General features: G+C 42.1%; 1 long non-coding RNA gene and 1 pseudogene across 2 annotated transcripts; one reads left to right on the forward strand and one right to left on the reverse strand.

The window, feature by feature from the left end:
- The first annotated feature begins 66 nt into the window (after positions 1-66).
- On the forward strand, positions 67-21,479 carry LOC128592650 (uncharacterized). The gene is made up of 3 exons (XR_008381959.1): positions 67-224; positions 1,243-1,398; positions 19,378-21,479. It is a non-coding gene; the product is annotated as an uncharacterized LOC128592650 (long non-coding RNA).
- A 4,665-nt stretch (positions 21,480-26,144) lies between these two features.
- On the reverse strand, positions 26,145-26,574 carry LOC128592649 (60S ribosomal protein L35-like; annotated as a pseudogene). Its single transcript, XR_008381958.1, has one exon. The product of XR_008381958.1 is annotated as a 60S ribosomal protein L35-like (transcript).
- Between the last annotated feature and the right edge of the window lie 36 nt (positions 26,575-26,610).

Below are 26,610 nucleotides of genomic sequence, written 5' to 3' on the forward strand. Positions count from 1 at the left end.
CTGGTCACCTTCTGTGAAGAGCTGGTCCCCGCCCCACATTGTCACCGCCTCTTAGCTTTGATTGTCTATTGTCTGTACGCCTCCTCCCGGGCCAAGCTTCCTAGCAGGCAGGCCCTGGCCGCGCCTGCAGCCTAAACAGTGCCCGGGTCCGCGGAAATGCCTGGATGCCGCGCTCTGCTTGCAAAAGAGAAACATGATTTTTTTTGTTTAGTAAGAAAATACAGGTAAGTAGAAATTACTTTATCCCTCCATAGGAGGTCAACATTTCCGTATCTATTCTCATGAATTTCTCTTTTATACGTTTGTTTTTCAGAAAGAGGTTAGCAGACTTTAGCAACCTTATTTTTACACGTTACAGATTTTTATTTTTATTTAGTTAGTTATTTTAGAGACAGAGTCTTACTATGTCACCTCGGTAGAGTGCTGTGGCGTCACAGCTCACAGCAACCTCCAGCTTTTGGGCTTAGACGATTCTCTTGCCTCAGCCTCCCTAGTAGCTGGGACTACAGGCGCCCGCCACAACGCCCGGCTATTTTTTTGTTGCAGTTTGGCCGGGGCTGGGTTTGAACCCGCCACCCTCGGCATATGGGTCCGGCGCCCTACTCACTGAGCCACAGGCGCCGCCCACAAATTTTTATTTTTTTAAATTGTTCCACACCACTATTATCAACCTGCATCTGGGATTGTTAACCTGCAATCCATGCCAGGCCGCTACAGTCCCTCGATGATACGAAATTGTGCAAAAGTGTGTGTCTCTTCAGTGTGTCTTTGCATCTGTATACATCACTGTATGCATGTGTGTATAAGAAGTGATAACGTAGGTTACATTTTATCATTTCTTCTAATAAGTCTCTGTCCTGCCCTAAGGTGTCCCACATACACCTCTATGTTACGGATAGCAGAGCAAGGTGGTGTGTGGATCTCTGAGCCCATGATGTGTGTTTTTTATAAGCCACCCACCATCATGATCAGACTTACCCCAGGGGGCTGCCCCCTCTCTCAGTGAGGTTCCCAGGTGTCCCTCCTCAACCTTGGTCACCTTGTCCCAGCAGACAGGTCCCGGTTTTTACCCAAGCTTCCCCCAGGCTGTGCGCCTTGGGAAGCAGCTGCTCTGGGTTAGGTCCCAGTTGCTTCAGCTACAGTGAGGTCCCAGAAGGTGGCTATTTTTATCCTCTGAGAGGGGAAGGGGAAAGGGGAGTGAAGAGGAGAGAAGTCTTTGAACTTGATTTTCTCCTTTTCTAGCAAGAGAGATGGATTTGGTTTAGAGATAAGCTGCCCTGGATTTGTCAACCTTCAGCCAGCACAGAATATTACATCCATCATCTTACAGGAGGAGGCTGGGAAGAGAGTAAGAGCTAAGGAAAAGTATGCCGTCAAAGAAGATTAAAAACTACAAAAGTCAGTAAAAAATACCTTTTGGGGAGCCACTGCTACCTGGTGGGGGGCCAGCACTCTGCCAACAAGAGCTTGGGGCTGGAAACATGCTGCATGAACAGGGATCTCAATTCAGACAGGAGACATTTTTCTTAAAGGTGGCATATTCCCTGCATTTTTGTTTAAGTGGCTCACTAGCCCTCAAGTAAGGAGGCTGCTGTCTTCTGTACTAGAAGTACTTCTAGTTGTTCTCTTGTCAGTGATTTCTTGAGGCAGACTGATGTAAACATCACAGGGCTTGTGAGTCAGGCATGGCTGGGGTCTGTCTGGTACTTATTAATCCTGTGGTCTTGGAAAACTGAAATTCTCCAAGTCTTGGTTTCCTTATTCATAAAATTGGTGTGATAATGCCTAACTCTCAAGGATTTTGTAGGATTTAATTGGAGAAGATATTTAAAACACCATCCTAGGTAGACACTGGTGTGTATCACACCTGTTATTATCAGGAATCCTTCCCTTTTAATGACCACTTCCTGTAGAAGTTTCATCACCCATTACCTCCAAACAGTTCAAAGCAGGAATCCTCAAGAACTTCATTCAGTAGCACCGTGCCTGGCCCAGAGCCTGAGCTCACTTAACATTTGTGCCAGTCGTCATGCTGGGCACTGGGAACGCAGGGGTGAGCAGTACCCCCTTGAGGACTTGGATAAACAAATGATCGTTCATGTTTTCTTCAGTGCTGTGAAGAAAAAGTTAATGGTTCTCAAAGTGTGGTTTCCAGACAGCAGTATCATCACTTGGGAACTAGTAGAAATGCATATTCCCGGACTCCACCCCAGGCTAACAGAACTGGCAATCTGTGCTTTCCCAAGCCCTCTAGGTGATTCCAGTTCTGGCCACTCCTTTAAGAAAATCTCAGCTCTACTAGTAGTCTCTCCTCCTCATTGGTCTGCCTGTTTTCTCCTTTACTTCTTCAGTCTTCCCAACACAATAAACAAAACAATCCTGGTAAACATCAGCCTGAGTCACTCTCCGACTTTTAGACCACCAGTGATTCCCCGATCCATCTAAAATAAGAGGCAAAGAGGTGTCAAGGCAGTTCTAACTCTTCACCTTCCTCCCTTGCCTCTGACCTTATCTTCTTCCACTCTCCCCAAGTGCATGGCGCCTTTGCTGTTCCTCCAACATACCAGACACAATCCTATCTCAAGACCTTTGCACTGCTGTTCCCTGGGCCTGGAATATTCTTCCCTCCGACATCCATATGGCTTCATCTCTTACCTCCTTCAGATCTATCCTCCAATGTTAACTTCTGAATAAGGTTAAAATTGCAAACTTCCCAACACTTTACTCATTAAGGCCTCAGAGAAAGAAGAGATTCCCAGTCTCTCCTGCCTCTGCAGGACACTTGGCCTCACACCAAGGTCTTTCCTCAGTCCCCAACCCATCCCTGAAGAGGAAGTTTCTTCTCCTTCTCCTGCCAAGGTGTGGATGGCAACTTTTAAAATTTCCCAAGAAGCCTCAGCTGAAAAATTTTGGGACACCCTGCCCTCAGCCTCCTGAGGTTTCTTTGCCTGGGGGAAGTAAAAGCCACAGTTATTACTATACTCCACACCCTGACCCCGCTCTTGGTTTTGCTTCTCATGATGGTTAACCTTATTCTCATTCAAAAAACATATTTCAGAGGGCCAGGAAAATATCATCAGCAGGACTTGTTGCTTCACTATTCCTAAAAAAAACAAAGCCAGCCTTGGGCTTAAGATGCCATGGAGTAGATGAGTGAGTGGGAGTGCTGGTGGCTGGCATCAGGGGTGGCATGGGGATGAGGCCAGTATAAGATAACAGGTGCTTTGTGCATGGACTCTGGTGCCTGTTAAAAGTAACTACTGGCTGGTGCCCACAAAGATAAGTGCTAGGGGACAACTCCCCAACCTGGACCTGACTGTGCCCACTTAGCTGGGGGAAGTCTTTGGGAAGTGGAGGCTCTAAGTTGTGAAATGGGCCCTTCCTCTGCAAGGAGTGGTTGGAAATGCTGCTGTCTGTAAACCTCCTCCTTTCACGAGTAATATTAACAGATTAACTCATTTGCATTGTAAAAGAAACAAGTGGCATGAAAGTATATGAAGTAAAATATAAATAATCCCCTCCACACACCCTCATCTCTTTCCCTGCCATCCAGTTTAGTGTACGTTCCTGTGGCCCTTTCTCTAGGCATTTACTTGTATATGTATTTAGATGCGCAACTATTTGTGTGTGTTTTCTTCCCAGTCTTACAGAAATGAAAGCATGCAAAAAGTAATGGTCTACACAATTTATAATATATTTGACTGATCAAAGTAGATTGAACTCTTGGAGGGTGCTCACATACAGAGGCACCTCCATGGGGTTCTTTTGGTTGGGTTGGACTGAAAGGATTTCACCAGTTCTGGTAGTAGACCTCACATCTTCTAAATACATCTTTGTGCCCATGTGTAGATATTTAGAAGGGTAGATTTTCTGACATGGAATCTCTGAGTCAAAGGGAGTCATGTCTCTATCTTGATAGATTCTATTGAATAATCTTCCAAAAGACTTTACCAATGTACATTTCCACCCATGACAGACATGAGAATGAGAGAGGATACCCGAGAAGGGTGAGGTCTAGAAGAACAGGTCTTCTCAAGGAGACCACAAGGATACACCTGCAGGGTCCTCTCCATGGTGACTCAGCTCTTGGGAATTAGTAAACTTAACTTCCTGGAACGTGGAAATTTCCAAGTTCTGTGAAATCTTGTAGTTCTATAGGGGCTGGAATAGCATCTCCTGCTTGATTCAAACTGGCCAATGAGAAGGGTAGCTGTGGGGTGGAACTTTCTGACTGTCGATAAGAAGGGAAAGACCAAGCCAGTCAGAGAGCACAGCCATTTGGAATTCTTCTATGCTGTAAGCTCCCGGTTGGTGAATAAAGCCCTTCCTCCTATAAAGGTGGTGTTTGGGTTCTCTTTTTCTCCGTTGGGCCTCGTCTTCCTGCAACAAGAGAGACAAGGTAATATATTGGTGTTTTTCATTTTGCTTCTGGCAGTCAAGGGAAAGAAAAGTTACTCATTAATGTTTAATCTACATTGCCCTCATATATTTTTGCCTTTAGAATTTAATGGGAGATTTTTTGTTTAGCTTTGGGGGATTTGTTTGTTTGTTTGTTTGTTTGAGACAGAGTCTGGGGCATCATCCTAGTTCATGGCAACCTCAAACGCCTACTTCCAGTGATCCTCTTGCCTCAGCCTCTGAGTAGCTGGGACTACAGGCTAGCACCACCATCCTGGCTAGTTTTTCTATTTTTAATAGAGATGCAGTCTCACCCTTCCTCAGGCTAGTCCTAACTCCTGAGCTCAAGCAATCCACCTGCCTTGGCCTCCCAGAGTGCTAAGATTACAGGTATGAGCTGCTGCGCCTGGCCTTTTGGATTTGTTTTTTTAAGAGACAGAATATGGCTGTGTTGCCCAGGCTAGAGTGCAGTGGCATGACCATAGCTCATTGCAGCCTCGAACTCCTAGGCTCAAGCAATCCTCTTGCCTCAGCCACACCACCCGGCCTGGCTAATTTTTCTTTCTCTCTCTCTCTCTCTCTCTCTTTCTTTCTCACTCTTTCTCTCTCTCTTCTTTTTCTTTCTTTCTTCTTGAGACAGGGTCTCAACATGTTGTCCAGGCTAGCCTCAAACTTTTGGCCTCAAGTTATCCTCCTGCTTCTGCCAAAGTGCTAGGACTACAGGCATGACCCACTGCACCCAGACTCAATTTCCTTTTTGAAATATCTGTCCAAATGTTCTGCCTGTTTTTTAGTTGGATTCTCTTCCTATTGATTTGTAGGTATTTTCTTTTACTGTATCCCTTGCCATTTAGCTCTGTGTATGATGTTCTTTGCTTAATTTACATTGTGGATTTCTATTTTAGATAAATCTGACAATCTTTTCCATTATGGCTTCTGCATTTTATGTCTAAGTTAAGAAAGATTATACAATTAATAATTTTTGAATTTTGTATTTTTCTCTCTTTTTTTTTTTTGTTTTGTTTTGTTTTGTGGTTTTGTTTTTTTTGGCCGGGGCTGGGTTTGAACCCGCCACCTCCGGCATATGGGACTGGCACCCTACTCCTTTAGCCACAGGCGCCACCCGTATTTTTCTCTTTTAAAAGAAATTACCTCCTGGGCGGCACCTGTGGCTCAAAGGAGTAGGACGCCAGCCCCATATGTTGTAGGTGGCAGGTTCAAACCCAGCCCTGGCCAAAAACTGCAAAAAAATAAAAATAAATAAATAAAAATAAAAATTAGCTCCTTAATCCATCTGGAATTTATGTTTATGTATAGCATATGATGCTATTTTATTATTTCCATATGGTAAATCATTTGTCTTAAACACTGTTTATTGTGTTTATTGAATATTTTGCCAAGTAGCTACATCTAACTTTAAACAAGTATCTCAACCCGCTTTCACATCCTTCCTCCCCCACACAGTGTCCACATTCAGATCACCTATTATGCTAGCTAGTACAGCAGACACTAGCCATGTGTAGCTATTGAATACTCAAATTATAGCTAGTAGAAATTAAAATATTCACTGGATTTTGAAGATTTGGTATGAAAAAATGCAAAATATCTCATTAATAATTTATATAGTCGAATGTTAAAGTAATAATATTTTAGATATACTGTGCTAAAGTATATTATTAACATTTATTTCACCCATTTCTTTTGATCTTTTTTTGACTTAGCTAGTAGAAAATTACATATATGGCTTACATTATATTTCTGTTGGGCAGTGCTAATCTAGATATTAGTTCCAGATTGTTCAGTATTTTATTTTAAAAATTACTTTTTTCAGCTGGATGTGGTAGTTCATGCCTGTAATTCTAAAACTTTGGGAGGCCAAGGTGGGAGAATTGCTCAAGGATAGGAGTTTGACACTAGTCTAGACAACATAGCAAGATCCCACTTCTACAAAAAAAAAATACATATAAAAAAATTAGCCAGGCATAGTGGTGTACACCTGTGTTGGCAGAGGCAGGATTGCTTAAGCACAGGACGTTGAAGTTGTAGTAAGCAGTAACCACAACCAGTGCAATCCAGGCTGGGCAACACAAAGAGACTCCATCTCAAAAAAAAAAAAAAAATTACATTTTTCATATCACTTTAGATAATTAACAAATTGCTTGAGCTACAATAAGTGAAAGTAAAATCAGTAAGTGATCATATTAGAAGCCACAGTATCATAGGTGACCTTCATCTGTTGCAAACATTTTTTTTTAACCACAAACCTAAGTTGAGTTGCTCAGACCTTCCAAAATACCACACATGTATACTACCTGTTTTCCTCATTGCCATATCATAGACAGTGTTTATGTAATTATGACTATGTGATTACCATTCACAGCTGAGCTGTGTAAGAATAGCTTTTCCTTTCTTGTACATCTCCCCCTACCACCACTACCTCACTGGAATTAACATTTACTTCACTTGCTTTGTTTCCATGTATTTATCAATAACCCCTGCCAAATTCATCCCTTAGTTGTTTAAATCCTTTCTCACAGACTGATTTATCGATTTATTGTCCTTGTACATCTGGATTCATTACTCTGTAGGTGCTTCTAAGTGATCATCCTGCCATGGCCCATCATGCAGTGGACTTCCTGTGCAACCCTTCTGGGCTTGGTTCCCCTATTTTCTGGATACTATCCTCTGTCTTGATTTGCCTTCTTTGTATGGTAGGCACTTCTTCCAGAATTTCCCTTAAAAAGTGTACATGGGGGCCACCGGCCCCATATACTGAGGGTGGCAGGTTCGAACCCAGCCCCAGCCAAACTGCAACAAAAAAATAGCCAAGCCTTGTGGAGGGCGCCTGTAGTCCCAGCTACTTGGGAGGCTGAGGCAAGAGAATCGCCTAAGCCCAAGAGCTGGAGGTTGCTGTGAGCTATGACACCACAGCACTCTACTGAGGGCAACAAAGTGAGACTTTGCCTCTAAAAAAAGAAAGAAAAAAAAAGAAGAAAGTGTACATGGGAAGTAAATTTTTTTGTCGTCGACACAGAAACTCACTTTGATGCCCTTGGTAGAGTGCCGTGGCATGATAGCTCACAGCAACCTCAAACTCTTGGGCTCAAGTGATTCTCTTACCTCAGCCTCCAGAGTAGCTAGGACTACAGGCACCTGCCACAATACCTGGCTGTTTTTAGAGATGAAGTCTCACTATTGCTCAGGCTGGTCTCCAACTCCTGAACTCAGGCAATCCACCCACCACAGCCTCCCAGATATTTTGAGAGTTGCATGTCTGAAAGTATTTATTCAAAACATCTTTATGAACACTTTATTCCTAACACTGACTGAGACAAAAGAAAATCCCAAAATAAGAAGCTACAGTTGCTCCAGATAAGAAGGAACAGCAAAAAAACTCGAGAAACATGAAAAAACAGAGTGAAAGGACACCCCCAAAAGAAAACAATGGAAACCATCCAAAATGATAATAATGAAATGACTGATGAAGAATTTCAAATATGGTTTGTAAGGAAAGCTCAAAATACAAGAAACCTAATACAAAGAAACTACAAAAACAATGCAGGAAATGAATAAAATATTCACTAAAGCAATTGAATTATTTTTTTAAAAATCAAGCACAGCTTCTGGAAATGAAAAATTCATTGAAGGAAATACAAAACACAGTGGAATGCCTTAATAATAGGCTAGATCAGGCAGAAGCAAGAATGTCAGAACTAGAAGACAATACCTTTGAACTAAACAAATCTCTCAAAGAAGAGAACAGAGAAATAAGAGGCATAAACAAAGCCTACAAGAAATTCCTATGCCTAACATAAGAATCTTAGGCATCCCTGAAGGTTAAGAAGAAAATACACAAGAGCTAGGAAACCTATTTGAGAGAATACTTGAGAAAAATTTCCCATGTCTTGCTAGAAGTCTGGACATCCAAGTATTAGAAACTCAATGGACTCCTTGGCAATGAAGGGAGAGTCATTGTCAAGAGGCAATCACCATAACATATAGTCATCGGACTGGCCAAAGTTAATATGAAAGAGGAACTCCTATGAACTGGAAGGTGAAAGCATTAGGTAACTTGCAAAGAAAAACCCATGAGACTAACTGCAAACTGATCACCTGAGACCTTCCAAGCCAGAAGGGACTGGGGCTCCATTCTCAGTCTTCTCAAAAAGGATAATGGCCACCCTAGAATTTTGTATCCTGCAAAACTAAGTGTCTTATATGAGGGAGAAATAAAGACTTCCTCAGACAAGCAGATGCTGAGGGAGTTTGTAAGACCAGGCTTGCCCTGCAGGAAGTACTCAGAGCTGCATTATATACTGATCAGTATGGATGATACACATGGGTGTAAAATCATCCAAATGCTAAAATTCAAATTCACAATGGCTCAAGAGGTAAAGCAAAGCAGTAAAGTTCTACTCAGAATGTACAGAAATCTACCCCACTTACCAATTCTTTCAACAAATGTGAATGGATTGAACTCAACTCTCAAGAGACATAAGCTGTTTGAATGGATTAAAAAAATACAAGCCAAGTATCTGCTGTCTCCAGGAAACACATAAGGACTCATTCAGACCAAGGTAAAGGAATAGAGAACAATGCAAATACAAACCAAAGGAAAGCTGGTGTAGCCATTTTCATCAGATAACAGACTTCAAAATAACAAAAATAAAGAATGATAGGGATAGTCATTATATAATGGTGAAAGGAACAATTCAAGAAGTACACATAATTCTAAATACAGGTGCTCCCAGATTTATAAAGCAAACCCTATTAGTTTTGAACAAAGTGATAAACAGCAACCTTGTAATAGCCTCCTTCCCAACATTGCCACACTAGGTATCAAATTTCATGAGGCAGGCAGGGGCAAACATTCCAAATCATATCTAGAGAGTATCTGGAGATTTAACAACTTACTAACTTTTAAGCTGTTTAAATGATTATCCCATTTTCAATCTTTTTTTGGGGGGGGGGGGGGCGAGGGCAGAGTGTTAACTTTGTCACAATGGGTAGAGTGCCACAGCATTATAGCTCATGGCAACTTCAAACTCTTGGGCTCAAGAGATTCTCTTGCATCAGCCTCCCGAGTGGCTGGGGCTACAGACACCCACCAACAATGCCTGGCTAGTTTTTCTATTTTTAGTAGAGACAACTATTTAGAGCAGAGAGCAAGAGTCTCACTCTGGCTCAGACTCCTGAGCTCAAGCAATCCACCCACCTCAGCTTCCCCAAAATGCCAGAATTACAGGTGTGGGCCACCGCACCTCGCTCCCATTTTCAATACCATCTTCACTTCACTTGCAGAGCTAATTTGGTACCACCAATTCCTGCGTCTGTTAGTTTCATTCTCTGCTTTCCCTATTTCGGCCTTAGGATTCCTCTATGTCAGCTCAGCAAAGTTAGTCACTACATGTCCTTCTGCTTTCCAGCTTTGAACATCTTCCTGCTATTGTCTCTTCTGTCATTTTTTTTTTTGTCTTTGTTTGTTTATGCCTTTTTAAAACCCCACTAATAGTGGTTTTAATGGTGTTCTAAAAGAGACTGAAAGTCAATGCATGTTCTTTACCTGACTATTCTTAATGAGAAACCTCTGTATTTGCTTCTGTGTTACTCAGCCCTGGCTGAAACAACAGAATGCCACAGACTGGGTGGTTTAAATAACAGAAACCTTTTTTCTCACGGTTCTGAAGGCTAGAAGTCCAAGCTCAAGATGCTGCAGGGGGGCTTTCTGGTGCGGCCTCTCTTCCTGGCACATAGATAGCCATTTCTTACTATGTCCTCACATGGCTTATGCTCTGTGTGCCCAGAGAGAAAGAGAAATACCGAGTGTCTCTTCCATTTTGGGAGGGTGGGGTGGGTGGGAGGCGTTTGTTTGTTTACTTGTTTCTGAGATACCTGGAGAGCCTTCCAGTTCTTTCAGTTGCAGAATACAATTAATCCATAGTTTGATTTCATTCTCTTTTTCTGTATCTTTAGGATTTCATCTATTACATGATTAATTCACTAAGTTCATTATGTCACTCAGACATGTCTGTTTTCTATAGTAATAGTTTAATTGTTGCATGCTCTTAAGTTTATTGTTCTCTTCATGATCCTGGAGGTCAGACTTCTATTTCTTTTCCTCCCATAGTTTAGTTTCATTAAATCATCTTTTTCTTCTGAAAGTTTTACACATTCATCATAGAAACAGAGATATTTCCATACATTTCTGGCTTCTCAAGTTGATATATAAATATCAATGTTATTAAAATATAATTCATATGTTATACAATTCACCCACTAAAAGAATTTAAGGACTTTTAGTATATTTGTAGAGTTTCATAACCAATACCACAATCAATTTTAGAGCTGGTAAGTACTTTTCTTAATAATTGTTTAGCTGAAACTATTGAACTTATCAAAGCTTTGAGACATGCCAGGTCTTCTGTTTTTATTTCTAGGTCAAATTCTAAGGCTTTATAGATATTAGCTCTGGGTAGATATCAATCTCTAGAAATCTGTTTAAGCTAATTCAAGCACATGATTCAATTTTTATAAATATTTCATGTGAAAAGAATACTTGTACAAAAGTGGAAAGCAAAGTACTGTATAATATATATTTCATTTGACTCATCAACATTTTGTTGTTTGGGTTTTTTGAGATAAGGTCTTGCTCACTCAGACTGAAGTAAACTCACTGTAAGCTCCAACACCTGGGCTTACAAGCCTCCTCCTTTAGCCTCGCAAATAGCTCGAACTACAGGTGCATACTGCTTTGTTTGGCTGATTTTTTAAATTTTTTTGCAGAGGTAGGGTCTCACTATGTTGTCCAGGCTGGCCTCAAACTCCTGGCTTCAAGCAATCCTTCTGTCTCAGCCTCCCAAGGTGCTAGGATTATAGGTGTGCGTCACTGTGCCTGGACCCACTGATGTTTTTATTGCTCTGTTAATATGTTATTTCTCTTAACTGTTGTGGTGGTGTTTAATCTATTACTATGAGAACTATGTTCTATTCTTTCCCTACCATAATGAATTTATCTGTTTCTCTCTGTAGTTCTGCCAATTTGAGGTTTAATATTTATATACTTTGAGGCTAATGTAATTACTGACATGGAAATTTTAAATTATATATATGTCTTCCAGACAATTTAAACTTTTTAATCCTTACATATGACCTGTTTTATCTCCATTGATACTTCTTGTCTAAGAGTCTATTTTGTCTAATGTTAATAAAACCATGCTAATCTGCCAGCTACATTTATATATCATTTTACATTGTGTCACCTTCAACATTTCTGTTCAGTGCTTTAAGAGTAGATTTTGTTTTGTTCTGATATGCAATATTTGCCTTTAACTTGAGAATTTAGTTTACTACATTATTGGAATCCAAGTATAGGTATACTTGGATTTACTGACATCATTTTATTCTGTACTTTCTTTTCTTTCTTCTTCTGTTCTCCTCGTTAACCCCCTCTCCCACTTTTGCCTTTTCTTGGATTATTTCCTTCTCAGTTCACTTTTTTTCCCTTTTCTATGTTTTAGACGTTATATGCTTAATGTCTATTCTTTTAATGATTGACATACTTAATAGGGCTTAAATTTAATTAGTGCATTTACCTTCCTCCTAAACAGTACAAAGACTTTTAAGTAACTTATTTATGATCCCCACCGTGCTTACTTATTTGCTTTTATTGTCCACATTTTGGTTCTTGCCTATTCCCACACACCCAAATTAAACATTAATATTGTTACTTGGTTTTGTCAATGCTTGCTTCGTTATACTGACTACTATTCCTTTCTGCATTTTGGACCTTCCATCTGGAATTATTTGCCTTTTGCCTGAAGTTCATCTTTTACATTTTCCTTTGTGGAGAGTCTTTTTTTTATTTATTCAAGAAAAAAGGTCTTAATTACCTTATTCTTAAAAAATACTTTTGCTTGTTATAGAATTCTGAGTTGCCAGAACGTTGGTGATCTTTCACTGTCTTCTGGTTTTCATTATTGCTTTGGAAAGGTTAGTTGTTAACTCTAAAAGCCACACCCACATATTATCTGTCTCTTCTCCAGGACTTTAAAAAAATTTTTTTAACACGCCTGCAGTTTCTCTGGGATGTAGGGAAGTGTGGATATCTTTTCAGTTACTTTGCTTGAAACTTATTGAGATTTTGGATCTGATTTTTTTCATAAATTCCAGAAAATTCTGAGTTCCATTTTCTTTATCATGGATAGACAGAGAGATGAATAGATAGATAGGCACTTTGTGTGAACTGTTTGAGACTAGGTTGGAGACATCATACCTAAACACTCCATTGTTCATTTCCTGAAACATTCTCTGTCATAAACATAATATCAAAATCAGGACATTTAAAACTGATATAATACTGTTTTCTACTTTGCAGTTTGTATTCAAATTTCATTGATTGACCTAATAAAGATTTTATAGCTTTTTTCTTCCTGATGTAGGGCTCAATGCAGGATCATACACTGTATTTATTTGTCATAATACTTCAGTCTTTAATCTGCAAATTTTTCTTAGGTTTTCTTTTTTTTTTTTGAGACAGAGTCTCACTTTGAGGCCCTTATTAGAGTGCCGTGGCATCATGACTCACAGCAACCTCAAACTCTTGGGCTCAAGTGACCCTCCTGCCTCAGCCTCCCAAGTAGCTGGGACCACGTGCACCTGCCACAACGGCAGCTATTTTTAGAGACGGGGGTCTCACTCTTGCTCAGGCTGGTCTCGAAGTCATGAGCTTATTAATCAATCTGCCAGCCTCAGCCTCCCAGAGGCATGAGCCACTGTGCCCAGCCCAGGCTTTCTTTTGCTTGAAGTTCTTGACCTTGAGCAGTTATTTTGTGCAGTATTGCTCAGTTGGTGTTGCCTGACATTTCCTCATGATTAGATTTAGGTTATGCATTTTTTTTGCCAGAAATGTTACAGAAATGATATATTCTTCTCAGTGCATATCAGAAGCGATGTGGTATTAGTTTGGCCCATTACTGTAATATTACTTTTAATCACTTACTTAAGGTCTTTAATATATTTCCCCTCTGTAAAGTTATATTTTTCCGTCATAATCAATAATAAATTTGGAGGGAAATACTTTGAGATCACATAAATCTCCTGTTCCTCATGAAAACTTTCATAAACTAGCTTGATCACACATTGATAGTTTTCTAACTTTATTGTTTTTTCCCTATTTGCTCGGCATTTAACCATAGGGGAGACCTTTGTCTTTATTTATTTATTTCATTCTGGCTTCACAGATCTTATTTTATTTGATGGATTATGACCCATTACTATCCTTATATATTTTCATGCTCAAATTGTGCCAGATTTGGCCTGTGGGAGCCCCTCCAGCTGGTTCCTGTGTCCTTTTCATATGCCTCTAGCACTTGTTGAGCATTTTCTTACTTTTTGGAATAACAAAATATTCTTGTCTCCTCTTGTGCTTTTTTGCCTCAGTCCTGGAATCATTTTTTCTCAGGAGCCCCAGTTCTGTTTCATAGAGAATGGTAGTTGGAAACCAAGATTTGGGAGCTAGACATGCTTATTGCTACTGGGTTATAATTGTTTACAGACACTTTCAGGAGACAGACCAAACAAACAAATGCATCATATGCATGTATTTGTCTGCATATGTATAAACACATACACGAACCTAAAGCTGTAAAACCCAAGAGTTCACATTCGTACTTCTGATTCCCAGTCCCTCACCATTCCTTCCTCACTCCCTGTGTGTAACAGTAAGAAACCTGGCTCCCGTTACCCTTGATGAATCTGCTTATTTGCTCAGTACTTCCATAGGTGATCCAACTCCTGGCCCAGCATTAGCTGTGATTTTGCCACCATGATGACACCACACAGAAGAGGCCCACAACGTTTTTCACAACTTAAATATAATCGATTTGCTCTCTCACTTTTGTTTACATCAGGTTCACCACCATGCCCCAGCCCTCATATAGTTAGTGAAGGCCTGCAGACTCCAATTTCATCCTACCTGGGGTGGCCTCCCTTCTCTGCCTCTGATCTGTGTTCCTAGCAGACCCGACAGAACACAACCCCTTTCCCCCTCTTACAGGACCACGCAGGATCCTTTATGTAATAGGCATTATTAAGGATGTAGATTAAAGGGCAGTGGGGTTGAGTGCAGAATGAGATTGGTTATAAAGCCACAGAGAATGGTTCAAATATTGAGAGGACATATTAGAAACACCTGATTTTTACGTGTGCTTCCCTTCCCCCATGGCCTAATTCCTCCCTCCAGCCTCCCGCTGAGATGGTGAGGTGGCATCCCTCCTGAGGCTTTCCTCAGTTCTTTTCCCACTCCAGATGCCTTCCATCCCTCAAATCCTGGCTTATTTCCTCTGCAGTGAAGTTTAGCTATCTCTTTGTTTTAAATTCCCAACTGTTCACCTTCTGTTCACCCAGGTGTTCTGCCAAACGAAGAGCCTTGTGCTCAGGAGGAATGCACGCCTTAGGGGAAGATGCAGCTGCAGTCTGTTATTATTTTAAATATTAGCTTCCCCCCTGCTACAATTAGGACAGATGTGACACAGTCAGACAAGCATGTCAGAGGGATCATTTTGGTGGCGATTCAGAGGATGGACTGGAGGGGAAACGGTAACATCAGAGGCTGGGAAACCAGGCAGTCTGACTTTCCCAATAGACTGCGTGAGAGAGGATTGAGACTAGACGGGGCAGGGCACTGAGGATAGAAATGGGGGACTGATGAGATGCAGCAAGGAGGTGCCAAGAACCAAGGCATGCTCGTGCACCTGCCAGCCAGAAGGACTCTGTGGGAAGCAGAACGCTGACTGCAAAGGTCGTAGCAGAGAGGGTAGGCAAGGAAGTGGCAATAATGAGAATGGAAGATATTTTCAAGAAGCCTGGTGTAAGAGTAAGGATTCTTTTTCTTCCCTTCTCTCTCCTCTCCTCTCCTCTCTTCTGCTCTTCTCTTCTCTTTTCTTTTTGGTTTCTTTTCCTTTTCTTTTTTTGAGACAGGGTCTCACTCTGTCACCCAATCTGGAGTGTTCTGGTGTGAACATAGCTCACTGCTACCTTGACCTCCTGAGGTCACAAGATCCTCCTGCCTTAGCCTCCTGAGTAGCTGGGACTACCTGCCTATTCTTTTCTTTCTTTCTTTTCTCTCTTTCTTTCTTTTATTTTTTTTTTAATGTGGATTAGGATCAATAGGCTTGGTGATAGATTGAAAAAAGTTTCAGGGGAAGGCAGGCAGTGAAAGGCAGGGGCCAAGGGTAACAGGTGTTTGGTGGTGCCTTTCTGATGGATAGTGAATAATAGCAATATTAATGCTAACCTTCCTTCCCTTCCTCCTCCTGTTGCTGCTACTACTAATGATTGGGGCCATTTACTGAATGTGGACAGTATGTCAGACACTCTGATGAGTGCTTGGCATGCATCTTAGTCTGTTTTGTGCTGCTCTAAGAGAATACACAGACTGGATAATTATTTTCTGTTTGTTTTTTTGAGACAGGTCCTCATTCTATTACTACTCAGGCTGGATTGCAGGGGTATCATCATAGTTCACGTGTAGCCCTGAACTGGTGAGGTGGATGGAAGATCCTATTGACCAGAGGTCTTTAAGTTCTGGGCATTGTTGAGAGTGAATCTCAAACTGACAGCGACTCTGAATCTGAGCAGACTGTTTGCAAAGGGAAAGAAGATATTTTCAGGCAGATTCCGAGCAGTGGCAGTAGAAAGAAACAAGATTGTAGAGGATATTTAAAGTGACACATCATGCCATCTTGCCTGGATAATTCCCAAGTGAAACCAGAAGGGGCTAAAATTGAATGGGACACTTTTGCTTAAAGGTGACAGATTAAACACAGCTTTTATTTCTGGAAACCCTACTTAAATGGCAGGAAAGGAATTTTTAAGAGGGCATAAGACCAAATGAAAAAGGGATATGGCAGTAGAGACAAAAGTAATTACATTTTGGCGGCTGAAAGCAAGTAAACAGTGGCAACTGGCTTGGCTAAATTCCAAGTCTGAAATTAGAAGAACCAGGTATCTCTGAAAGGGGCAATGCAGGAAGGGCCAGGAATAGAACTGATTGTCTCTTTGGGAAGCGTATAGATCCCAGGTCCTCTCCCTAACCCCAGCACAAAGCAAGAAGTTTATGATCCGGAAAGGATGAAATAGAGGTCTTTGGGCTGCAGGACATTCCCACAGACAGAAAACAAGGACGTTTTCTAGACTGCCAGAGAAAATAGTCTCTAGGACTCTTTTTGTGCCTGTTGGCTAATAAATATTTGAACTTTCAGAAGAATTTTATCTAATCATGTTTATTGCCAGGAAGCAAAGTTGTGGGAAGAGATACTTAGAGCCACAGACCATGGGTATTTACCAAAAGAATCTAAAAGATGTGGAATGGAATGTTCATATTGGAAAATCATCAGATAATGCTTAAAACTGAAAAATCAAGTAGCAATATAATTCCATTCTTCAAGAAAGGATCCAGAGAACCAGCTAAAGGAGTAAAGTGAGAATGGGAGCAGAGGACAGGAGACCAGAAGACTGCTGCTTTCCTAACATGTTAGAGAATTAATTTGACCCCTTGAACTACGTGCATGGATATCTTTGGTAAGATAAAAATTAAATGAAAAGATTGGAATGGGATATAGGGAGGCCCAAAGAAGGGCCCCATGCACTGAGCAGCCAGGAAACCCCTTTTCAACTGGTTTAGCTTAGTAAACACTGTATGATTTATAAGACAGACTTGACATGAAATATTAATTTGTGGCATAAAAGCTGAGACATCAAGGAGCACGTTCAGCGAAGTCAGGATGGGAGACAAAACAGTCTGGGAAGTATGTGCAAACTTGGAGAACAGGTTTCCAAGAGCGTGTGTGTGTGTGTGCGCGCGCGCGCACGTGTGTGTGCATGTGCATGCACGCTAAGCGCACACACATCTTTTCTACCTACATACATCAAAAGAGCTTTGTGCTGGGGAGGAGAGGGCAGAGGAGACAGAGTTGTAGAAGAATAAAGTGATTAAATGGTGGAACAGCTCTCCCCATCTCCAGGAATTCTGATATGAGGAGAAAGGGGAAAAAAGGAACATTTCCCCAGGGGAGAGAAGGAGTATCTAAGAGAAAGGAAGACTTGTGGGCTCAGTTTCCCAGCTGCAGTTGCTCATGTGTGTCCTGCACCTTCTGATAAGTAAAGCAAGAGGAATGGTGGCATGGTGTGTTGATACATGAGCAGATCCCCTGTGTGAACTCATGATGAGCCGCAAGTTAGCTGGTAGTGAGAGCCAAGGTCAGGGGAAAGACTTCTGCGCACTGCAGGAATGAGTTAGGCCTGTTCCTGAAAGTGAGGGAGGGACAAGCCTGACCCCTAGATAGGAGAGAAGGACAAGACTGGAAGATGGAAGAGAACATGCCACTGACCAATATGCTGCAGCTGTCGTCTCTGAGAGAGTATCATAGACCACAGGACATCAGTAGCGGACTACAGCCTGGGTCCCTGAAACATGGGAGACCTGAGAAGGGACCCACTTCTCCCTCCTCAAGGTGACTGTGCTAACAAAAGAGCTCGCATATTACACCAGCTCAAGGGGTGTAGAGGAAGTGCAGATATAGTTCCAGCTTGGTAGTCACCTCAGGTTTGGCTGAGAAGTCAAGGGGTGGCACTGCATGCAGCTGAGTCAGGTAATCTTACAGGAGTTAGGCAAGCACCACAGAATTAGAAATTAAGGCCATAAGAGGCAAGATTGCTGTGAGCTGTGATGGCACAGCACTCTACCAAGGGCAACAAAGTGAGACTATGTCTCAAAGGAAAAAAAAAAGAAAGAAAAGAAATTAAGGTCAGTTAAAGAATTATGAAGGCTCATTTTTGCACATTTGAGTTTTGTAAATGGCCATAACTGGCTATTATTTTTGTTATACTTATTAATATCCTTTGATTTGAGAGGCCACAGAGGCCTGCAAGCCTAGTTGTCAAAATAGTGTAAGAACTATTGTTTTTTTTTGGGTTTTTTTTTTTTTTTTTGTAGAGACAGAGTCTCACTATATGGCCCTTGGTAGAGTGCCGTGGCGTCACATGGCTCACAGCAACCTCCAACTCCTGGGCTTAAGCAATTCTCTTGCCTCAGCCTCCTGAGTAGCTGGGACCACAGGCGCCCGCCACAACGCCCGGCTATTTTTTGGTTGCAGTTCAGCCGGGGCCGGGTTTGAACCTGCCACCCTCGGTATATGGGGCCGGCGCCTTACCGATTGGGCCACAGGCGCCGCCCATAAGAACTATTGTTTGTTGTTAATTGTAATTTTTTAAGGACAAAGTCCTTTATACCCAGAACTTCATTTACTTTTTGTACACCCAGTGAGATGGCCCCAGTACCAGCCCCACTTTACAGGTAAGGGAGCCAAAGTTTAAACAGGTAAGTTAACAGGTAAAACAGGAGTTTAACAGGTGAAGTCACTTGACCAAGTCAGTAGTATAAAGCTGATGCAGCCTGTGTTGATTCCGAAACCCGTGCTCACTTTGAAGAATGTTGTATCCAGACCATGCTTAGCCACAGAACATAGTTTTCTAGAAAGCAGCAAATGTCTAGACATCAATCAGTGTGTGCACACATGTACTTTCTGGAGGGTCTATTAGCACTCCAGAAAGATGCTGCTGGAGCCAGGAAGGTATGGCTGGTGGTGTGGAATGGCAGCCGGGCGAAAGCTTTGACGTGCAGGTGCGTGCTCCAACCTGTTGACACAGCAGAGGCAAGTATTGAACCAGAACCCTGAAAGCCTTCAAGCTTGACGCATGCCTTTTCCTGAGTGATTTTGAAACAGTTGAGGAATTTCTTAACTTTGGAATGTGTTCAATAAATGTCTATTAAGTTAGATAGTCTGCTCAAGTTCTTTGAACTTATGCCAATGAGCTGTCAACTTAGATCACGGAGGATCATAACATTAAAAGCTCTCTGCTCTGGCAAGCCCTGTGCATTTAACATTCTTCCACATTTGTCTTTTCTCTCTTCTTTCTCAGGTGCCCACACTGGCTTTCACCTTTATCACAGCGTAGACCCCTGCAACAGCCTCATCCATTCAGCAGTTTGGACTGAGTCCTACTCCAGGTCATGAAGCAGGCTTGTGCTGGTGGCCAGAGATGAAGAAAATGTGGTCTGCCTTCGAGGAGCTCCCAGACTGAGAAAAAGATGAGAACTTGTGGCACAACTGTCACTGCAGTCCAAATCCCTTTCTTCCCCAGTAATGGAGTTACTGTTTTAACTGATGGCCTTGCTGGACTATATTTACCCAGTTTACCTGGGGTTTCCAAGTTCTTGACAAAAATATGTGAAGGAAGTGACATGGTCACTTCCAGGTCTGGGGCATCAGGCCCACCTCCCAATACCCCATCTCTAAAAAATATCTGGGCATTGTGGGGGGCACGTGGTAGTCCCAGCTACTAGGAAGGATGAGGCAAGAGAATTGCTTGAGCCCAAGAGTTTGAGGTTGCTGTGAGCTATGACAACAGGGCCCTCTATCAAGGGCAACCAAGTGAGACTGTCTAAAAACAACAACAAAAAATATCTAGAATAGAGATGGAATAAAGAGAATTGAGTGCAAATTTGGATGAAACAGGATTGGCCATGAGTTGATAATTATCAATGCTGAGTGATGGTTATGTAGAGTTCAGTCTGTATAACCAGTTGTACATAATAAAAAAGTTTTTTAAAGGGAAAATTAATAAAAATAAAGTTGTTCAGAAAAAAATTAATTCCTAAGTTCAGATATTGTCAGCCTACAAACCTATCTATTATAAAGTTCCCCATTAGTCTTTCACTAAATGGTTTTAACAGTCATTGATGATCAGTGCTCATCATATCCATTATTTCATTAGTGCAAACTTACCACATTCTAACTTTGTCATTCCTTGCATTAGTATCTATTGCTGCACAACAAAATTTAGTAGTTTAAAACAACAAAGCATTTATTATCTCACATTCAGGAATCTGTGAGTGGCTTAGCCAAGGAGTTTTGGTTCAGTCTCTCATGACATTGCAATCAATCTGCTGACTGGGGCTGCAGGCATCCGGCCTCAAGCTTGTCAGGCTTCAGTTCTCCACTGCCTGACTCTTAGTTCCTCATCTAATCTCTTCCTCATCTAATGAGCTTCTCCATATACTACCTGAGTATCTTATAATATGGGGCTGCCTCTGAGTGAGCTATGGGGTGGGAATAGAGAACAAGATGGAAGCCAATTATAACCTAAGCTCAAGTGACACACCATCACTTCTGCTATGTGCTATTGGTCACACCATCTAACCCTGATGTAACGTGGGACAGGGCAGGGTGTGAATACCAGGAAGTGGGCTGAGGGCCATCAGTCTTTTGTATGTATTAGTTAGAAATCAATGATGAAAAACTTGCCTTAATCAACTACACTGTTACCCTGAAACATAGTTTGTATAACAGAGGCAAAATAATTATTTTCTCAGGTAACTTTTGGTTTTGCTTTTGTTTGTTTATTTTTGTTATTCAAATTGTTCCATCTTTGATTCAGGGGAAGTTCTTCCTGTCAGCTGCTGTGTCTTTTTGGCACAATCCCAGTTGTCTATGATGGCTTCCTTGTTTTCTCATGTGACAGGATTTTCCAGGTTCATCTTGTACATTTTTTTTTCTTTTTTTGTTCCAGCCATTTCTCCAAAGAGTTCTGGTTCCTTTTAGTTTTTGTTTATCCTTCCAATTTTATTCCTTTTAAAAAATTATGTAAAGGGCAGTGCCTATGGCTCAGGGGTAGGGCGCCAGCCCCATATACCACTGGTGGTGGGTTGGAAACTGGCCCCAGCCAAACTGCAACAAAAAAATAGCCGACCATTGTGGCAGGCGCCTGTAGTCCCAGCTACTCGGGAGGCTGAGGCAAGAGAATCACCTAAACCAATGGTTCTCAACCTTCCTGATGGACGCATTGTTATAAATGGAAAAAATGGGTCTTGACCCACAAGTTGAGAACCGCTGACTTAAGACCAAGAGCTGGATGTTGCTGTGAGCCATGACACCACAGCACTCTACTGAGGGTGACAAAGTGAGACTCTGTCTCTAAAAAATAAAAATAAAAATAAAAAATTTGTAAGCAAATATGTGTATACACATATACACATGGTTGTATTTCTCCTGCCTCTTTCTTAAAGATAACAGTTAAACATACTGTTCTACATTTTGCTTTTTTCACTCAACCGTGTATCCCAGAGATGGCATCACAGTGTACTATAAGGATATTTCCGATTACTTTTTATAGATACATGATATTCCTTTGTGTGATGTACTTATTTCTCTAGGACATTTGGGTTGTTTTAGCAATGATATCTTCAAAGAAATACTTATGTGAAAAATGTGATCAGAGATTTAATTTATTTAATGAAGGTTAGTTATTCAAATGAATATACCTAACTTCAGAATTGTATATGTATTTGTTTACATAAAATTAATGTAAATAAATTTATTACATTTATTTAAAAAAAAATTAGATATAGGGTCTCACTATGTTGTCCTGGCTAGAGTACAGCAGCTATTCACAGAGCACTGTAGCCTCGACTAGTGGGCTCAAGCAATTGTCCTGCCTCAGCCTCCTGAGTAGCTGGGACTGCAGGGGCATACCACTGCACCATTTATTCTTGAAACGTAGGTAAGATAGGATCCCAAGAAGGGAAATTCAAGTACAAGGAGATTGAATTCCCTTAGATACTCTAGATTTATTTATTCTACATCTCATAAGTACTTTCATAGTAAAATTTACATTAGTGACTAAAGAAATGTATTCACATTCTCTATTAGTAGTAAGTTGTTTCTCCATCTTCCATTAAAACAAACACAAAAAGCAAGTTTTTATTCTTTGTTATGAACGCCCGGGCTCATGCTCACCCAATCTCTGCTGCTGCTACATAGTCTTCTCAATGCACAGAACTGAGGATACCTGATAATGCAAATCACAATATTAATTTGCGACAAAACCCTAAACAGTTCACTATTATAGACAACTTGAGAAAAAGCCCCATGAATACTGAAACAAAGGCTCCTACCCTACACCCCATCCACTCCGCCAACTATCAGCCCCGTAGTTATTACACTCAACAAAAGAGAGGAGGATTTTAATAGTCAAGTTCATCTTGTGTCCTCTGAAGTGGTTGTGATGGAAAAAAGACTGGGCCATCAGATGGGCCATTCCCAAACCTGTTTGTTCATAAACATTGGGGGTGCTGGGAGGACTAAAGAAAAATGCTATTCCTAGGCACATCCCAGTCCTCACATGCCTCAAGATACTTTTGGTCAAGTTTCACTTTTATTTGTATACTTATTTGGCTTAAGAAATTGTAAGAGGTCTTACTTTTTTGAAAAGGAAATATTACTTATAGTAAATTTCATTTAGATTAAAGATTTTAATATAGAAAAACCAAAGGCTAGGCATAGTAGCTCACATCTGTAATCCTAGCTCTCTGGCAGGGCTGAGGGGGGAGGCTCTTGAGCTCAGGAGTTTGGGACCAGCTGGAAAAAGAGTGAGACCCCATCTCTACTAAAAATAGAGAAACTTAGCTAGGTGTGTGCTCATAAATAACACAAATGGAAACATTGTCATAAATAAACATGGCCAAAGCTTAAAGCATGCTGTAATCACAGAAATACAAATTAAAACATGCAACAAGTATGACTTCTTGCCTGTCACAATGGCAAAACTAAAACAACGATAATTTCTAGTCCTGGCAACAGTGCAAGGAACCGATCTTATAGATACCACATATCCACCACGCAAATCTTGGAAAGCAATTTGTCAACCTGATTTAAGAGCCATAAAAAATACATTTTTAATACTTTGACCCAATTATCTCACATCTGGGAATACATCAGTCATAAACAGTACAAACTCCGACATAAGCAGGTCTACACATGTTTGTGTCTTTCCACAAGGTCAGACTTTCCTTGATGCATAATCTATCATAAAATCCACGAGCTACATGGAGTTCCCACGGAGGAAGTCTGCTTTAGTGCTAGCTGTTCACTAGGTGGTCAGAGCCACCGGGCACACAGGCTCCCAATACACAAGTCAGTCGGTACATCAAGCCATACATGGCAGTGTTCTGAATTGATACATAAGTGTTATAGGTTAAATTCCCCACATCAAAGTAACAATTAACAGCATTAGAAAAAGGTGGATCTGGATGGTTGTTAACATAGTGCAAGGAAGAGTTCTTGATTTGGGTGGAGCCTTCAGTGACAGATGCCAGGTGCTATCATGAGTGACAGCAAGACAGTGCCTGTGGAGATGCACACATCCAGATGGTGAGGTCCTGCTCTTCATACGGCCCTTGAGTCCTCCAGTGAGGACTTATAGTAAAGAGTTATGCCTTTATCTGGTTGAATGTAGTCTTTCTTGATTAGCTGACCCTCTGGTCCTGCTGGCATGATGTCTTTTGAAATATAAGATTGCTTTGAGGGTGCTGTGTACATTATCCTAGGAAATAAACTAAAAGAAGCAGGAAACTATCCTTGGAGGTGTCATTGAGTATCACTGATATCTCAGGGGTTCTGGGGGGCCTGGCCCTCGGTCTACCATGTCCCTGGTGAGTGGTATTAGTGGATAGTCCTCTCCACAAGGATGGGTTTGCATTGGCTGATGTGCCCAGCAGCTTAGAGGTTTGGATTGAAGAATGAGTGAGAGGTCCCTAGGGAGGATAAAGATGAAGACCACGGGGTTGGGAGGGTGTGAGTCTCTACTACCCGAGGACTGGCTGCCTCAACTGGTTTGTAATCTGTATGGGAGGAGCCAAAGGAGCAGAAATAACAAAGTGCTCTGTGAGATCTCGCCTTGAAACAGGGCAGCTTCAGGCTCCGTGGCAGGCTGAGGATTCAGCCACGTGGATGCTCACAGGCCCTGCGCCCCACCCCACCCCCGGCTCCTCCCTGGTGCTCTGTCCTATCCCCAGGCATTGCTGAGCACAGTGCTTCACACACATCAGGCACACAATGCCAAGTTCTGAAAGAGGTGAAGCATCTGAGGACTTGGGAATAGCTGGGGCTCCTCCTGGGGTCCAGGGGGAAGAATGAGAGCTGAGGCCCTGTACGAAGGGATGGTGGCCCAGATCTGACAATATTGCAGTTTAGGTGCCAGTGGCATCCCAATTATAATCTCCACAAAACTGGGACTTTCAAAGTATATTTGAATTCTGAAAGCTTCAAAACAATTTAAACATCTAACTTAAATTATGGAATGTGCAATTAAGGAAAAGTCACACAGTCCTAAAGCTGAGGCTGTTGTTCGCTCTCAGGTCTCCGGTTCCTGAGCACAGATGACCCCCTTTCCCAGCCCTCCCCACACCCTGCCTTTTGCCCAGTGTTTGTATCTCAACCTGTTCATGAATAATGAGGCAGCAGCGATGGTTTCCCAGTCGTGTGAGTGTGGCCAAAGAGACCTGTGGGCCAGCTGTGTTCTCCCCCACCCCAGCCCCTGCCCCAGTCCTTCAGAGAAGCATGAGTCTGGACCAGGGAGACACAGACAGAGCTGCAGAAGTCCCAGTAACGTCACTTGTGAGCTCTGTGGCCTTGGGTGATTCCCTTTCTAACCTTTCTGAGCTTCTAGTTTCTTCTCTGTAAAAGGGAATAATCTCAATCTACTTCTTGTGAAGTCTACATAAAAGGAAAAGCTCTTTGAAAAGGGTCAGTGCTGGGCGAATGAAAGGTCATGTTACAATTTTCCATAGCAGGTGTGGGATCAGGGGATGGACTGGGAGGCAGAATTGGTGCCTGCCTTCCCCAGGAAACCATGCTGATTCCCCACTGCTGCCAGGCCTGGTGCAGGTGCTGGAAACTGGCTCAGATTTGCTCTCTTCCTCTACATAGGCCAGGGCTAATTTGAGTTCTCCAAACAGAGGTCCTCAAACTTTTTAAACAGGGGGCCAGTTCACTGTCCCTCAGACGGTTGGAGGGCCAGACTATAGTTTAAAAAAAAACAACTATGAACAAATTCCTATGCACACTGCACATATCTTATTTTAAAGTAAAAAAACAAAATGGGAACAAATACAATCACACCGCCTCCTGTGGCCAGCAGGCTGTAGTTTGAGGACCCCCGGGAGGTGAAATGGGTGAGCAGATGAACACCTGGGTCTGAACAGACCCCTCCCCCACTTGCGTCTCTCTACCCCCTCCCCAAGATTGCTCCTAGGAAGAGAGACAGCCGCTTCTTATGGAATATCTACGTGTGCTCCACCTTTCCTAACTCTCTCGCAGTATGTGGAGCATGTGACTGATTCTGCACAGAGGGCCGTGAGTGGAAGTGACGGCCCTCACTTCTGGGCTGGTGCATTTAAGAAGCAGTACATGCCCCTGGGTCTCTCTCTTTCCCTTATCTGAAGGGGGTGAGCAGCCACACTTCAGAACACCAGCATTCAGTCTAGGTTTCGGAGACTGTGAACTGCAAAGCCACTGCCAATTTATTTCGAAAATGTAGCATGGCGGCTCCTGTGGCTCAGTGGGTAGGGCACCAGCCCCATATACGGAGGGCAGTGGGTTTGAACCTGGCCTGGACCAAACTGAAACAAAAAAAATGAAAGAAAGAAAATGTAGCATGAGCAGGAAGTCAAAGTCTTCTTTAAGTGACTAAGATTGGGCGCTGTTCACTACCAAATAAAGTCTCTCCTGGTTAATATAAACTAGAGAACTGGTGAGGGAACCTGAGCCTAGGAGGGAATAGAGAGAGACGTTTAGTGGTATTTGCTCATTAGAACAAATTACATTCAATTCTTTTTTTTTTTAACATCAGCCAGTTTTGTGTTTTTATTGACACTGTAAGACTCAGGCTTTGACGGCATACTTCCGCAGAGGGTGTAGCCGTTCCTTGCTGCTTCTCGGTCTTCAGGTTCTCCTCGTGCGTGTTGAGCCGGCGCCGCATGGCACGTGTCTTCTTAGGCCGCAGATCCAGGGGCTTGAACTTCTTGCCCTTGTAGAACTTCCTGAGGTTTTCTTTCTGAGTCTGGTTGATGACGGTGAGAACACGGGCGATGGATTTACGGACGACTCGGATCTTCGAGAGTTTGGACGCCGCGCCGCCTGTCACTTTGGCGACACGGAGCTGGGACAACTCCACCTTGAGATCGTCCAACTGTTTCAGGAGCTCCTCCTTCTTCTTGCCGCGAAGGTCCCGAGCCTTAATCTTGGCCATTGCTGAACAAGCCTCCTCAGACGCCGCTGCCTAGACTACATTCAATTCTTATAGGTGCATAGTAGT

The sequence above is a fragment of the Nycticebus coucang genome, chromosome 8 (genome assembly GCF_027406575.1).
Source record: "Nycticebus coucang isolate mNycCou1 chromosome 8, mNycCou1.pri, whole genome shotgun sequence".
Taxonomy (NCBI): Eukaryota; Metazoa; Chordata; class Mammalia; order Primates; family Lorisidae; genus Nycticebus; species Nycticebus coucang.